Source organism: Pipistrellus hanaki (genome assembly GCF_964339955.1).
Source record: "Pipistrellus hanaki genome assembly, chromosome: 2".
Classification (NCBI taxonomy): Eukaryota; Metazoa; Chordata; class Mammalia; order Chiroptera; family Vespertilionidae; genus Pipistrellus; species Pipistrellus hanaki.
In genome coordinates, this window is record NC_140504.1 from 95615963 (window position 1) to 95628547 (window position 12585).

The following is a 12585-nucleotide window of genomic DNA, read 5'->3' on the forward strand; positions in this document are numbered from 1 at the left end:
GGATTCCTATACCATGTGTCCAGTCTACCACAAAGTATGATGAACTTTAGTTATCATGTTGTACATTAGGTCTCTGGACTTTCATCCTACATACTATACATTCAACTTTATCCAAAATCTTTGACCAAAATCTCTCCATTTACCCCTACTCCTCAGCCCTAGTAACCACTGTTATACTCACTACTCTAGGTCTTCAAATTTTTATTTTATATTTTAAAAGTTTAAATTATTTTTTCCTTTTGTGTTCTTTTAAAATATATTTATATTGAGAGAGGATGGGAGAGGGAGAGAGAGATAGAAACATCAATATTGAGAATCATTGATTGGCTTCCTCCTGCATGCATTCTACTGATAGAGCCTGTAACCCGGGCATATGTCCTGACCAGGAATGGAACACTTACTTTCCATTTCATAGGTCAGTATTCAACTACTGAGCCATGCCAGCCAGATTTATTTTTTATTTTCAATTACAGTTGATTTACATCATTACATTAGTTTCAGATGTACCACCCCAGTGACCAGATATTACATATCTTAGTACATGATCATCCCAATAAATCCTGCATCCATCCAGTACCACACTTAGTTATTAGTATATTAATGACTATATTCCCTATGCTGTACTTTACATCCCCATGACTATTCTGTAACAACTAATTTGTACTTCTTAATCTCTTCAACTTTTTTTGCTTATCCCCAACCCCTTCCTATATAGCAACCAACAAAAACTTATCTATGTCTATGAGTCTGTTTCTGTTCTGCTTACTTATTGTTTATTGATTCAATTGTTGATATATATGTACTTATTACCATTTTATTGTTCATATTTTTAATCTTTTTTAAATAAGACCCTTTAACATTTCATATAATGCTGGTTTGGTGGTGGTGAACTCCTTAGCTTTGCTTAGTTGGGAAGCTCTTTATCTGTCTTTCAATTTGTAGGGTAGAATAAACTTGGTTGTAGGACCTTGCTTTTCATCACTTTGAATATTCTTGCCATTCCCTTCTGGCCTACAAAGTTTCTGTTGAAAAATCAGATGACAGTCTTGTAGGAAGCTAATTGCCTTTCTCTTGTTACTTTTAAGATGCTCTCTTTATCTTTAGCCTTTGTTATTTTAATTATAATGTGTCTTGGTGTGGGCCTCTTTGTGTTCATCTTGTCAGGGCTCTCTGTGCTTCCAGGACTTGTATATCTTCTTCCTTCACCAAGTTAAAGAAGTATTCTGTCCATTTTTCAAATAGATTTTCCTTTTTAAAAAATTATTAGTTTTTAGCATAAAATTATTTTTAAATAAAATCAGAAAGCATCAAATAAATTACAGGATTAGAGTAGACCCTTTGGCTTTACAACAGAGGGTCTAGTGCTGCCAGATCACTGATATTTTCATTTTTATATTTTATTGTTTAAAGTATTACAAACAGTAGTACACATGTCTCCTTTTCCCTTCATTGACCTCCTCTACCCCGCCCCCCTCAGACTCCCCTACCTTCTGGCGCATGCCTTCACCTTTCCTCCTCCCCCTTGTTTGTGTCCATTCGCTATCCTTATATTCATGCATACAACTCCTTTGGTTGATCACTTACCTAGCCCTAAATCCTCTCCTGACTTCCATTGTATTATGACAGTCTCTTTGATACTTCTTTGTCTCTGTACTTATTTTTGTTCATCAGTTTATGATGTTCATTATATTCCACAAATGAGTGAGATCATGTGATATTTGTCTGTCTCTGACTGGCTTAATTTGCTTAGCATAATGCTCTCCAGTTCCATCCGTGCTGCTGCAAATGGTAAGAATTCCATTTTTTACAGCTGCGTAGTATTCCATTGTGTAGATGTACCACAGTTTTCTAATCCACTCATCTGCTGATGGGCATTTAGGCTGTTTCCAAATCTTAGCTATTGTAAATTGTCCTGATATAAACATAGTGGTGCAAATATCTCTTCTGATTGGTGTTTCTGATATCTTGGGCTATATTCCTAGAAGTGGAATTACTGGGTCAAATGGGAGTTCCATCTTTAATTTTTTTGAGGAAACTCCATACTCTTTTCCACAGTGGCTGCACCAGTCTGCATTCCCACCAGCAGTGCACGAGGGTTCCCTTTTCTCCGCATCCTTGCAAACACTTGTCATTTATTAATTTCTTGATGATAGCCATTCTGACAGGTATGAGATGGTACCACATTGTTGTTTTGATTTGAATCTCTCAGATAATTAGTGACTTTGAGCGTGTTTTCATAACTTTCTTGGCCTTACTTCTGTATTTTTTCTAAAAGGTTCTATTATGTCTGTTACCCATTTTTTTTAAAATTGGATAATTTATCTTCCTTTTATTAAGATGTATAAGCTCCCTGTTGATGTTGGAGATTAAAGCTTTTCAGTGATAACATTTGCAAATATGTTCTCCCATACAGTGGGCTTTCTTGTTGTTTTGTTGATGGTTTTCCTTTGCTGTTTAAAAGCTTTTTATTTTGATGTAGTCCCATTTATTTAATTTCTTTTTTGTTTCCATTGTCCTAGGAGTGGTAATGGTGAAGAAATTGTTTCAGCATATGTCTGAGATTTCTCTGCCTGTGTATTCCTCTAGTATTTTTATGGTTTCCAATCTTATGTTTAAGTCCTGTATCCATTTTGATTTTATTTTTGTGTATGATGTAAATGGGGTGTTTTTTTTTTGTTTTGTTTTTGGTTTTTTTTGCATATATCTGTCCAATTTTCCTAACACCATTTATTGAAGAGACTGTCTTGACTCCATTTTATTTTCATGCTTCCTTTGTTAAATATTAATTGAGTATAGTCGTTTGGGTTGATATCTGGATTCTCTATTTATTCCATTGATCCATATGTCAGTTCTTGTGCCAGTACCAGGATGTTTTGAGAACAGTGACTTTGTAATACAGCTTGAAGTCTGGTATTGAGATCCCACCTACTTTGTTCTTCTATCTAAGGATTGCTGTGGCTCTTCAAGGTCTTTTTTTTGTTCCAGATGAACTTTTGGAGAGTTCTTTCTAGGTCTATAAAATATGTTTTTTTGTATTTTAATGGGGAGTGGATTGGATCTGTAGATTACTTTGGGTAGTATGGACATTTTGATGATGTTGATTCTACCAATCCATGAACATGGTATGTTCTTCCATCTATTTACGTCTTCCTCTATCTCTTTTTTCAGTGTCCTGTAGTTTTCCATGCATAGGTCTTTTACCTCCTTAGTTAAGTTTATTCCTAGGTATCTTAATTTTTTTAGTGTGATGGTAAATGGGATTGCTTCTTTTAGTCTCTCTGTAAGTTCACTATTGATGTATAGAAAGGCCATAGATTTCTTGGCATTAATTTTGTGTCCTGCTACATTGCCAAATTCATTTATTACGTCTATTAGTTTTTTGATTGAGTCAAGTTTTTAATGTACAATATCATGTCATCTGCAAATAAGGACAGCTTTACTTCTTCTTTTCCAATTTAGATGCCTTTTATTTCTTCTTCTTGTCTAATTGCAATGGCTAATACTTCAAGTACTATGTCAAACAGGAGTGGTGAGAGTGGGCATCCCTGTTTTCTTTCTCTTCTTATGGGAAATGGTTTTAGTTTTTGCCCATTGAGTATGATGTTTGCTGTGGGTTTATCATATATGGCTTTTATTATGTTGAGGTATGATCCTTCTATTCCCACCTGTTGAGAGTTTTTATCAAGAAAGGGTGTGTTTTTCCCCCAAATGCTTTTTCTGCATCAATTGATATGATTATGTGATTTTCACCCTCAATTTGTTTATGTGATGTATCATGCTTATTGATTTGTGGATATTATAACATCCTTGCATCCCTGGGATAAATCCTACTTGATCATGGTTATGATCTTTCTGATGTAAAGTTGGATCTTATTTTCTGGGATTTTGTTGAGGATTTTTGTGTCTATGTTCATGAGGGATATTGGCCTGTAATTCTCTTTCATTGTGTTGTCTTTATCTGGTTTTGATATTAGGGCAATGCTGGCTTCATAGAATGATCTTGGAATTCCTCTTGAATTTTTTTTTGGAATAGTCTGAGGAAGATAAGCTTTAGTTCTTCCTTTAATGTTTTGTAAAACTCCCCTGTGAAGCTGTCTGGCCCTGGACTTTTGTTTGCTAGAAATTTTTTGATGACTACTTCAATTTCTTCCATCGTTATCAGCCTATTGAGCTGTTTAGATTCTTCCTGATTGAGTTTTGGAAGGTTATATTTTTCTAGGAATATGTCCGTTTCCTCCAGGGTTTCTAGTTTGCTATAATAGAGTTGTTCACAGTATTTTAATATAATTTATTTCTGTGGGGTCTGTTGTTATTTCAACTCTTTCATTTCTGACTTTGTTATTTGGGTCTTCTCCCTTTGCATCTTGGTGACCCTGGCTAGAGGTTCATCAGTCTTGTTTATCCTTTCAAAGAACCAACTCTTGGCTTTGTTGATCTTTTGTATTTTTTTGTGTCTCTATGTCATTTATTTCTAATCTGATCTTTATTATCTCCTTACCTCTGATTTTCTTGTTGCCCTCTTTCTAATTCTTTAAGTTGTAGGGTTAGATGTTTTACTACATTTTTTTTTTTTTTTGAGGTAGGCCTGTAGAGCTATAAACTTCCATCTCAGGAGTGCTTTCATTGTTTCCCATAGATTTTGGATTATTGTGTTTTTATTTTCACTCATTTCCAGGATGTTTTTAATTTCGTCTTTCATCTTTTTGGTAACCCAATCATTGTTTAATAGCATGCTATTGAGCTTCCAAATTTTTGAATTTTTAAATTGTTTTTATTTTAGTTTATTTATAATATTATGCTATTGTGGACTGAGATGATGCTTGATATGATTTTATTCTTCTTAACTTTGGAGAGACTTTGCCTGTGACACAATATGTGACCTATCTTTGGAAATGTCCCATGTGCACTTAGGAAGAATGTGTATTCTGTAGCTTTGGGGTGAAATATTCTGAAGATGCCAATTAAGTTCATTTGATCTAGTGAATCATTTAGGATTTCTGTTTCTTTGCTTTTTTTTTTTTTTTTTTTTTTTGGGGGGTGTGTGTGTGTGTGTTGCATTAAAGTCCCAACCATGACCGTATTGTTGTCCATATCTCCCTTGATATCTTCAAGGAGTTTGTTTTTTGTTTTTTTAAATGTATTTGGGTGCTTCTGCATTGCGTGCATATATGTTTATCAGGGTTATATCCTCTTGTTGTATCCATCCCTTTAGTATTATGAAGAGGCTTTTCTTATCTCTTTTTTATTTTGAGGTCTATTTTGTCAGATATAAATATTGCTACTCCAGCTTTTTTTTTCTTCCATCTCCATTTGCCTGATATATATTTTTCCATCCCTTAGCTTTCAATCTGTGTGAGTATTTTGTTATGAGGTGGGTCTCTTATAGACACCATATATTGATATATGGATCATGATTTTTTTATCCATTCATCCACTTGATGTCCTTTTATTGGAGCATTTAGTCCATTCACGTTCAAAGTAATTATTGATATGTACTTGTTTGTAACCATTTTTATTTCTCATGTTTATGTTTCTTCTTAGCTTTTTATTTCTTCTTTTTACACCAGTCCCTTTAGCATTTGTTACATTGCTGGATTGGTAGTGATAAACTCCCTTAGTTTTTTGTTTTGTTTTGTTTTGTTTTGTTTTGTTTTGTTTTTGTCTGTGAAGATCCTTATTTCCCCTTCAATTTTGAATGGTAGTCTTGCTGGGTAGAGTATACTTAGATTAAATTCCTTACTTTGCATCACTTTGTAAATTTTCTTCCTTTCTTTTCTGGCTGATGTGTTTCTGTTGAGAAATCCTTTGATAATCTAATGGGAGATCCCTTGTTTGTGACTTTCTAACTCTCTCTTGCAGCCTTTAATAATCACTTTTTGTCTTGAACCTTTGCCATGATAATTATGACATATCTCAATGTGGGTCTATTTGGGTTCATCTTGTTGGGGACTCTGTTCTTGTGTGACTTTTTGCTTCTCCACATCAGGAAAAATTTCTGACATTATTTCTTCAAATTGGTTTTCTAACCCCTGTTACTCTTTATGTCCTTCTGGAACCCCTATTTCTGTATGTTGCTTCATTTCATGTTGTCTCAAAGCTCCCTTAGGCTCTCCGTTTGTCTTTTAATTTTTTTTTTCTCCAATTGCAGTTCAGTTTGGGTGTGTTTTGCTTCCCTGCCTTCTAATTTGCTAATTCATTCCTTTGCTTCTCCTAATCTACTGTTGAAACTTTCCATGGTGTTCTTTATTGCAGCTATATCACTCTTTATTTCTTCTTGATTCTTACATAAGTTTTTGATTTTTTATCCATCTGGTTTATGAACTGTCTGACCTTTATTTGAAATTCTTTTTCTGACATATTGCATGCCTCTATTTCACTTAGTGCTTTTCTGGAGCTACCTCATTTTCTTTCTTTTGGGAGTGTGTTTGTCTACCGGTTTTTGTTCTCATTGAAGGATATAGGTGTCAAGGCATGCAGGTGCTGCTTATTGAATGTCAGTGGCTTCTCAGGAAGCAGCTGGTCCTCAAATGGTCATGGCAGCACCTCAGTTGGCGATGGCTCCTCTGGCTGTTGGGGACAGGCTGCTCACACAGCTGCTGGCCCTTGGATGGAGGCAGTCTGCTTCTGTGGCTGCTGCTCCTTAAACAGGGTCAGGCTACTCACAGGACTGCTTCTCCTCAAACAGGGGAGGGCTTCTGATCCTTGGATGGGGCAGGCTGCATGTGGCTGCTGTTCCTTAAACAGGGGCAGGTTGCTTCCAGGGCTGCTGCTCCTCATTTGGGGGTGGACTACTTGCACAGCTGCTGCTCCTTGGATGGGAGCCAGCTGTATACAGCTGCCAATTATTTTTTCCTTTTAAAGGGGCCCTGATTTTTATAGCAGCTAAACCAATTGAGCTTATTAAGAATGTCTAGTCAAAATTGAATTGCTTTCCCCAAGTAAATGGCAATGTGCAGTTGAGGGTACTGACTCAGAAATCTGGCCCTGTGAAGGACTGCTCTCTTGATACTTGCTCCACACTTGCCAAGGTGTTCTCTTAGTTCAGCTTCCCCACCCAAAATCCAAGCAGGTTTCCTCTAGCCTCCAGTGTAGTAATAGCTGATATTTTGTTAATATTTATACCCCCACCTTTACCCCAACCCCAGGCAATCCATCCTGGAGTGTTCAGCTTGGTCCTATTACTCTGTTCTTCTTTAGTCTCTAATCTATTGCTGCTGAATAAATGTCTTGATTATATGACTCCTTTTTAAAAAAATTTAAATTCTTTATTGTTTACAATATTAAATATATCTCCTCCCCCCGCCTCCCCATTTACCTGATCTCTCCAGCTTTTGATAGTCAAAGTCAACTTTATGGCTGCTTTAACATTTTTAAAAAATATATATTTTATTGATTTTTTACAGAGAGGCAGAGAGAGATAGAGAGCTAGAAACGTCGATGAGAGAGAAACATTGACCAGCTGCCTCTTGCACACCCCCTACCAGGGATGTGCCCGCAACCAACGTACATGCCCCTGACCAGAATCGAACCTGGGACCTTTCAGTCCGCAGACCGACGCTGTACCACTGAGCTAAACCGGTTTCGGCTGCTTTAACATTTTTTTTTAATTTTAAAATATATTTTTTATTGATTTCAGAGATAAAGGGAGAGGGATAGAGAGATAGAAACATCAATGAAGAGAAAGAATCATTGATTGTCTGCCTCCTGCATGCCCCCTACTGGGGATCAAGCCCCAACCTCAGGCATGTGCCCTGACCTGAAATTGAACCTTGACCTTCTGGTTCATAGGTCAATGCTCAACCACTGAGCCACACCAGCTGGGCTATGGCTGCTTTTGATGGTGAGTTTAAAATATCCATTCAGAATCTCATTTACTCTGTCTAGGCAAATTTGTATACTTTCATATTTATGGCAAATGAACTAGCCAGGAAGCAATAAAGAATGATGTTGGCAGTGATGATGGTAGAAATGGGAAGTCACCAGGAAAAGATTCAGGTTGATATATATCTCCAGATGTTATCTTTTTCCAGATGAACTTTTGACAAAGTGGAAAAGAAATAATTCTTGATGAGTACTGGAATGCAGTTCTTCTGTGTTGATAATTAAGGACTGGACTTGATTTAAAATCCAGTTATGAGAGTTCTGATTCAGAATGGAGACATACTCCCAACACAGATCATCTCTGCTTGGGAATAGTAAAAAAGGTAGTAAGAGGCAGGGCCATCATTTCTCTCCACAATTTTTTTTGTTATATTCTATGCCATTCAACATGATTTACATCACTTTAGACAGCAAAGATTTTTAAATGATTGCTACAAAACACCTATCATGGTGTTTTTTTTTTAAAAAAAAAACAGCAACCTCAATATCAATTCAATGATGTATTCATAGATATTTTATTTTGTGCAAAGTAACTTCTAGTTTCAAGTCATTTTTTCAAATGCAAATTGAACTCTATTAGGAGGTCATGAAATCAATTTAGAAAGTCAATATGTAATTTTTTTAAATGAAATAAAATAGAAAATATTGGAGTATATCACATTTACTAAGAATAAGTATTGTTTTTTAATTTAATAAATCTTTATTGTTCAGATTATTACAATTGTTCCTTTTCTCCCCATTACTTCCCTCCATCAGGTTCCTACCCCACCCTCTGCCTTTACATACCTCACTCACTGTCCTCATCCATAGGTGTACACTTTTTGTTTAGTCTTTTCCCACACCCTCACTCCTCTTTTCCCCTGAGAATTTTCAGTACACTCCCTTTCTATGCCCCTGATTCTATTATATTTACCAGTTAATACTGTTCATCAGATTTTTAATTCCCTTGAGTTTTATTTATTTTTATTTTATTTTTTTATAATTATTTTTAGATCCGTCCACACCAGGGTGTACATCCATAGGTGTACTTATTTTTTAAAAAAATATATGTTTTATTGATTTTTTTACAGAGAGGAAGGGAGAGAGATAGAGAGCTAGAAACGTTGATGAGAGAGAAACGTCGACCAGCTGCCTCTTGCACACCCCTACCGAGGATGTGCCTGCAACCAACATACATGCCCCTGACCGGAATCGAACCTGGGACCTTTCAGTCTGCAGACCGATGTTCTACCACTGAGCCAAACAGGTTTTGGCTTCCCTTGAGTTTTAAATTTACTTGTTGATAGATATGTATTTGTTGTTTATAATTTTTATCTTTATTTTTTTCTTCTTCTTCCTCTTCTTAAAGAATACCTTCCAGAATTTCATATAGCTCTGGTTTGGTGGTGATGAACTCCTCTAGCATTTTCTTATCTGTAAAGCTCTTTATCTGCCCTTCAATTCTGAATGATAGCTTTGCTGGGTAGAGTAATCTTGGTTGTAGTTTCTTGCTATTCATCATTTTGAATATTTCTTGCCACTCCCTTCTGGCCTGCAGAGTTTCTGTTGAGAAATCAGCTGACAATCCTATTGGTGCTCCCTTGTAACTAGCTAACTGTTTTTCTCTTGCTGCTTTTAATATTCTCTCATTGTCTTTTGCTCTTGGCATTTTAATTATGATGTGTCTTGGTGTGGTCCTCTTTGGATTCCTTTTGTTTTGGGTTCTGTGTGCTTCCTGTACTTGTAAGTCTTTCTTTCACCCGGTGGGGGAAGTTTTCTGTCACTGTTTCTTCAAATAGGTTTTCAGTATCTTGCTCTCTCTCTTCTTCTGGTAACCTCATAATTGTGATGTTGGTATGCTTGAAGTTGTTCCAGAGGCTTCTTACACTATCTTCAACTTTTTGGATTCTCTTTTTCTTTTTTCTTTCCTGGTTGAGTGTTTCTTGCTTCTTTGTGTTTCATATCTTTGACTTGATTCTTGTGATCCTCTAGTCTGCTTTTAGGTTCTGATATTGGTATGCTGAAGTTGTCCCAAAGACTTCTTACAATATCTTCAACTTTTTTATTCTCTTTTTTTCTTTTTCTGGAGGAGTGGTTTTTTTGGGGTTTTTTTGTTTTGTTTTGTTTTGTTTTTTGTATTCCAAATCTTTGACTTGATTCTTGTGATCCTCTAGTCTGCTGTTAGGTTTTGGTATAATATTTTTTATTTCAGTTAGTGCATGCTTAATTTCTAGTTGATTCTTTTTCATATCGCTGAGGGTCTCATTAAATTTATTAGGCTTTTCTAGGAAGTTCTTGAAAAACCTTGTAATCATGGTTTTGAACTCTATATCCAGTCTTTTGCTTTCCTCCATTTCCTTCATGTGTGACCTGCCTCTTTGTCTCTGCATTTCAGCTGTTTCCTTGAGTTGATGGAATGGCTTTGTGTGCTAGATGACCTAGCAGGGCCCAGTAGCTCAGTCTCCCCAGTTACCTGACGTGAACACTCTTGGTGCACCCTTTTGTGGGCTGTGTGTGCATTCTTGTGGTAGTAAAACCTAGATTGTTGTTGGTATCACTAGGGGGAGTTGACCTCCAGGCCAATTGGCTGTGAGAATCACTAGCATCTCCACTGGGAGGGCTTCTGTGCTCAGCTAGGATGGGGCGGAGTCTCAGGGAGGAGCAGACAGCCTTGGTTTTCTGTCAGCCTCACCCTAAAAGGCCCCTGTGTTTCAGTGTCCTATGGCAATGGCTGGAAGCACCTCTGAGAGAAAGCTTCTCTCGAGTTTCGCCCGCTGCCAGACAGTCTAATTTCTCCCTGAATGAGTCTGGGTACTAGAGCTGGATTTCAGTGCAGTCTGGATGTTTTGTTTTCCTCCTGGATGAAAAAGCTAGCCAACTAGCCACATGGTTGCTACCTGCCCTCTTTGTGCACTGTGAGTAAGCCAGCAGCATATTCAGTTGCCTGCCCTTTCCACTCACACTAGTCTCCGCACTTCCACAGCTTCTCTCTCAGTGTCCTTTTCTCTTTCCTTATAGTTGTAGAATTTCCACTCAGCCAGCTTTCTGGTGGTTCTGGATGATGTCCACCCTGTCTTTCAGTTGCTGTTTTAAAACTGTTGTGCGATGCATCAGTATAGGTATTTACCCATGCTGCCATCTTGGTTTCTCTCAGAATAAGTATTGTTTTATAGAATTTTGAGTTTAGTAGGGTGTATTTGTGGTGTGTATTTTGTGGTGCACTTTTGACTGAGTACAACACACTTCTTCTTGAGAATCCCAGGAAGGGAGAAAAAGTTTGAGAAATCTTCCCTAGTTAACTGAATTAATTGATTGCAATACAGGCCTGGTTACTGTCTTATGCAAATATAGTGTTGTTGGATGTCTACCTAAAATGAGTTTGATTTTGAAGTGGTTGACAATAATAAATAGCAAGACTAGTTTTACATTTTCAAATATCCATTTGAAAATGAATTTCTTTTTCTTCTCCAGAAAAAAAGATTTAAGGAAGTTTTTAAACAGTTGAATATAATGTAATATAGAACACACACACACACACACACACACACACACACACGTAAATAATGAGTGATAAAAATGATCTGGAAGGAGAAGTACATTTAGAAAGTCAAATAAAGCCAGGACCAAATATAGCAGTATTCAATAAAATTGTATATCCTAGAAAGTGGTAAGATAATGAGAAAGTGAAAAGAAATACTTGACAGCTATAAGGAATTGATATATACAGCTAGATATCAATATTATTACAAGCTGTTCTGATGCTCACAGTGCCATTTTGTTCTCCTGTTGTACAGAGATAATATTATAGAATATCTATATGAAGTTAGTCCAAAACAAGGTCACTGTGCAAGAAAAAAATAAAAAAAAATCAAACATACCCCTCCATCACTGAATGGGTGACTGTAACTTCTTCACCAATGACAGCTTTAACCTCCCTCTAGTCTATACCCTATACAGAAAAGATTTATTGGAATTTATAATCTACTTTCTTCCATATTACCCAGACAAAACCCAAGTTCTTTATTAGCTTCTTCCTGATACTATTTTACTGAGATGCTCTGTGGTTCTCCCATAGAGTAGGCTCCCCTTCACTAAGTCCTTAAAGAACCCAAACCTGTTCAAGTACAGGTATTTGTGGTGATATTTTCCTGAAGAATATTAATAAAATCAAAGCCAACCCTAGCTAGTTTGGTTCAGTGGACAGGGTATCACCCTGTGGACTGAAGGGTCCCAGGTTTGATTCCAGTCAAGAGCACATACACGAGTTTGTGCGCTCAATCCCCATAGGGGGCATGTGGGAGAAATCATCATCATTATTGATGTTCCAATCTCTCCTTTTCTTTTCTCTCTGAAATCAATAAAAATAAATTTTTAAAATATCAAATAAAATTAAAGCCAATAATAGTCTGTTAGTACTATGTCTTACATGGGATAATAAAGGATGCCATCAGGAATTATCATTCTATACTAGAGTGCACATGTTTGTTCCTTTATGCAGTGGGAAGGGCAGTAGTAGAAAAGGACTAACTTATGGTGCTTTATTGTCAGTATCTTTCAAACTGAAAATTAGTAGTTGAGTTCCCAGAGCATTTTAATCATTATAATGTATTTTAGTTGTGCTTATTTAAAGTATTTATCATTTGGAGAGAGATAATGAAATCCATTCAGGGGAAAGGGGAAGTTGGTTAGGGTATGGGTGGAAAAAGATTGGTCATGAGTTGATAA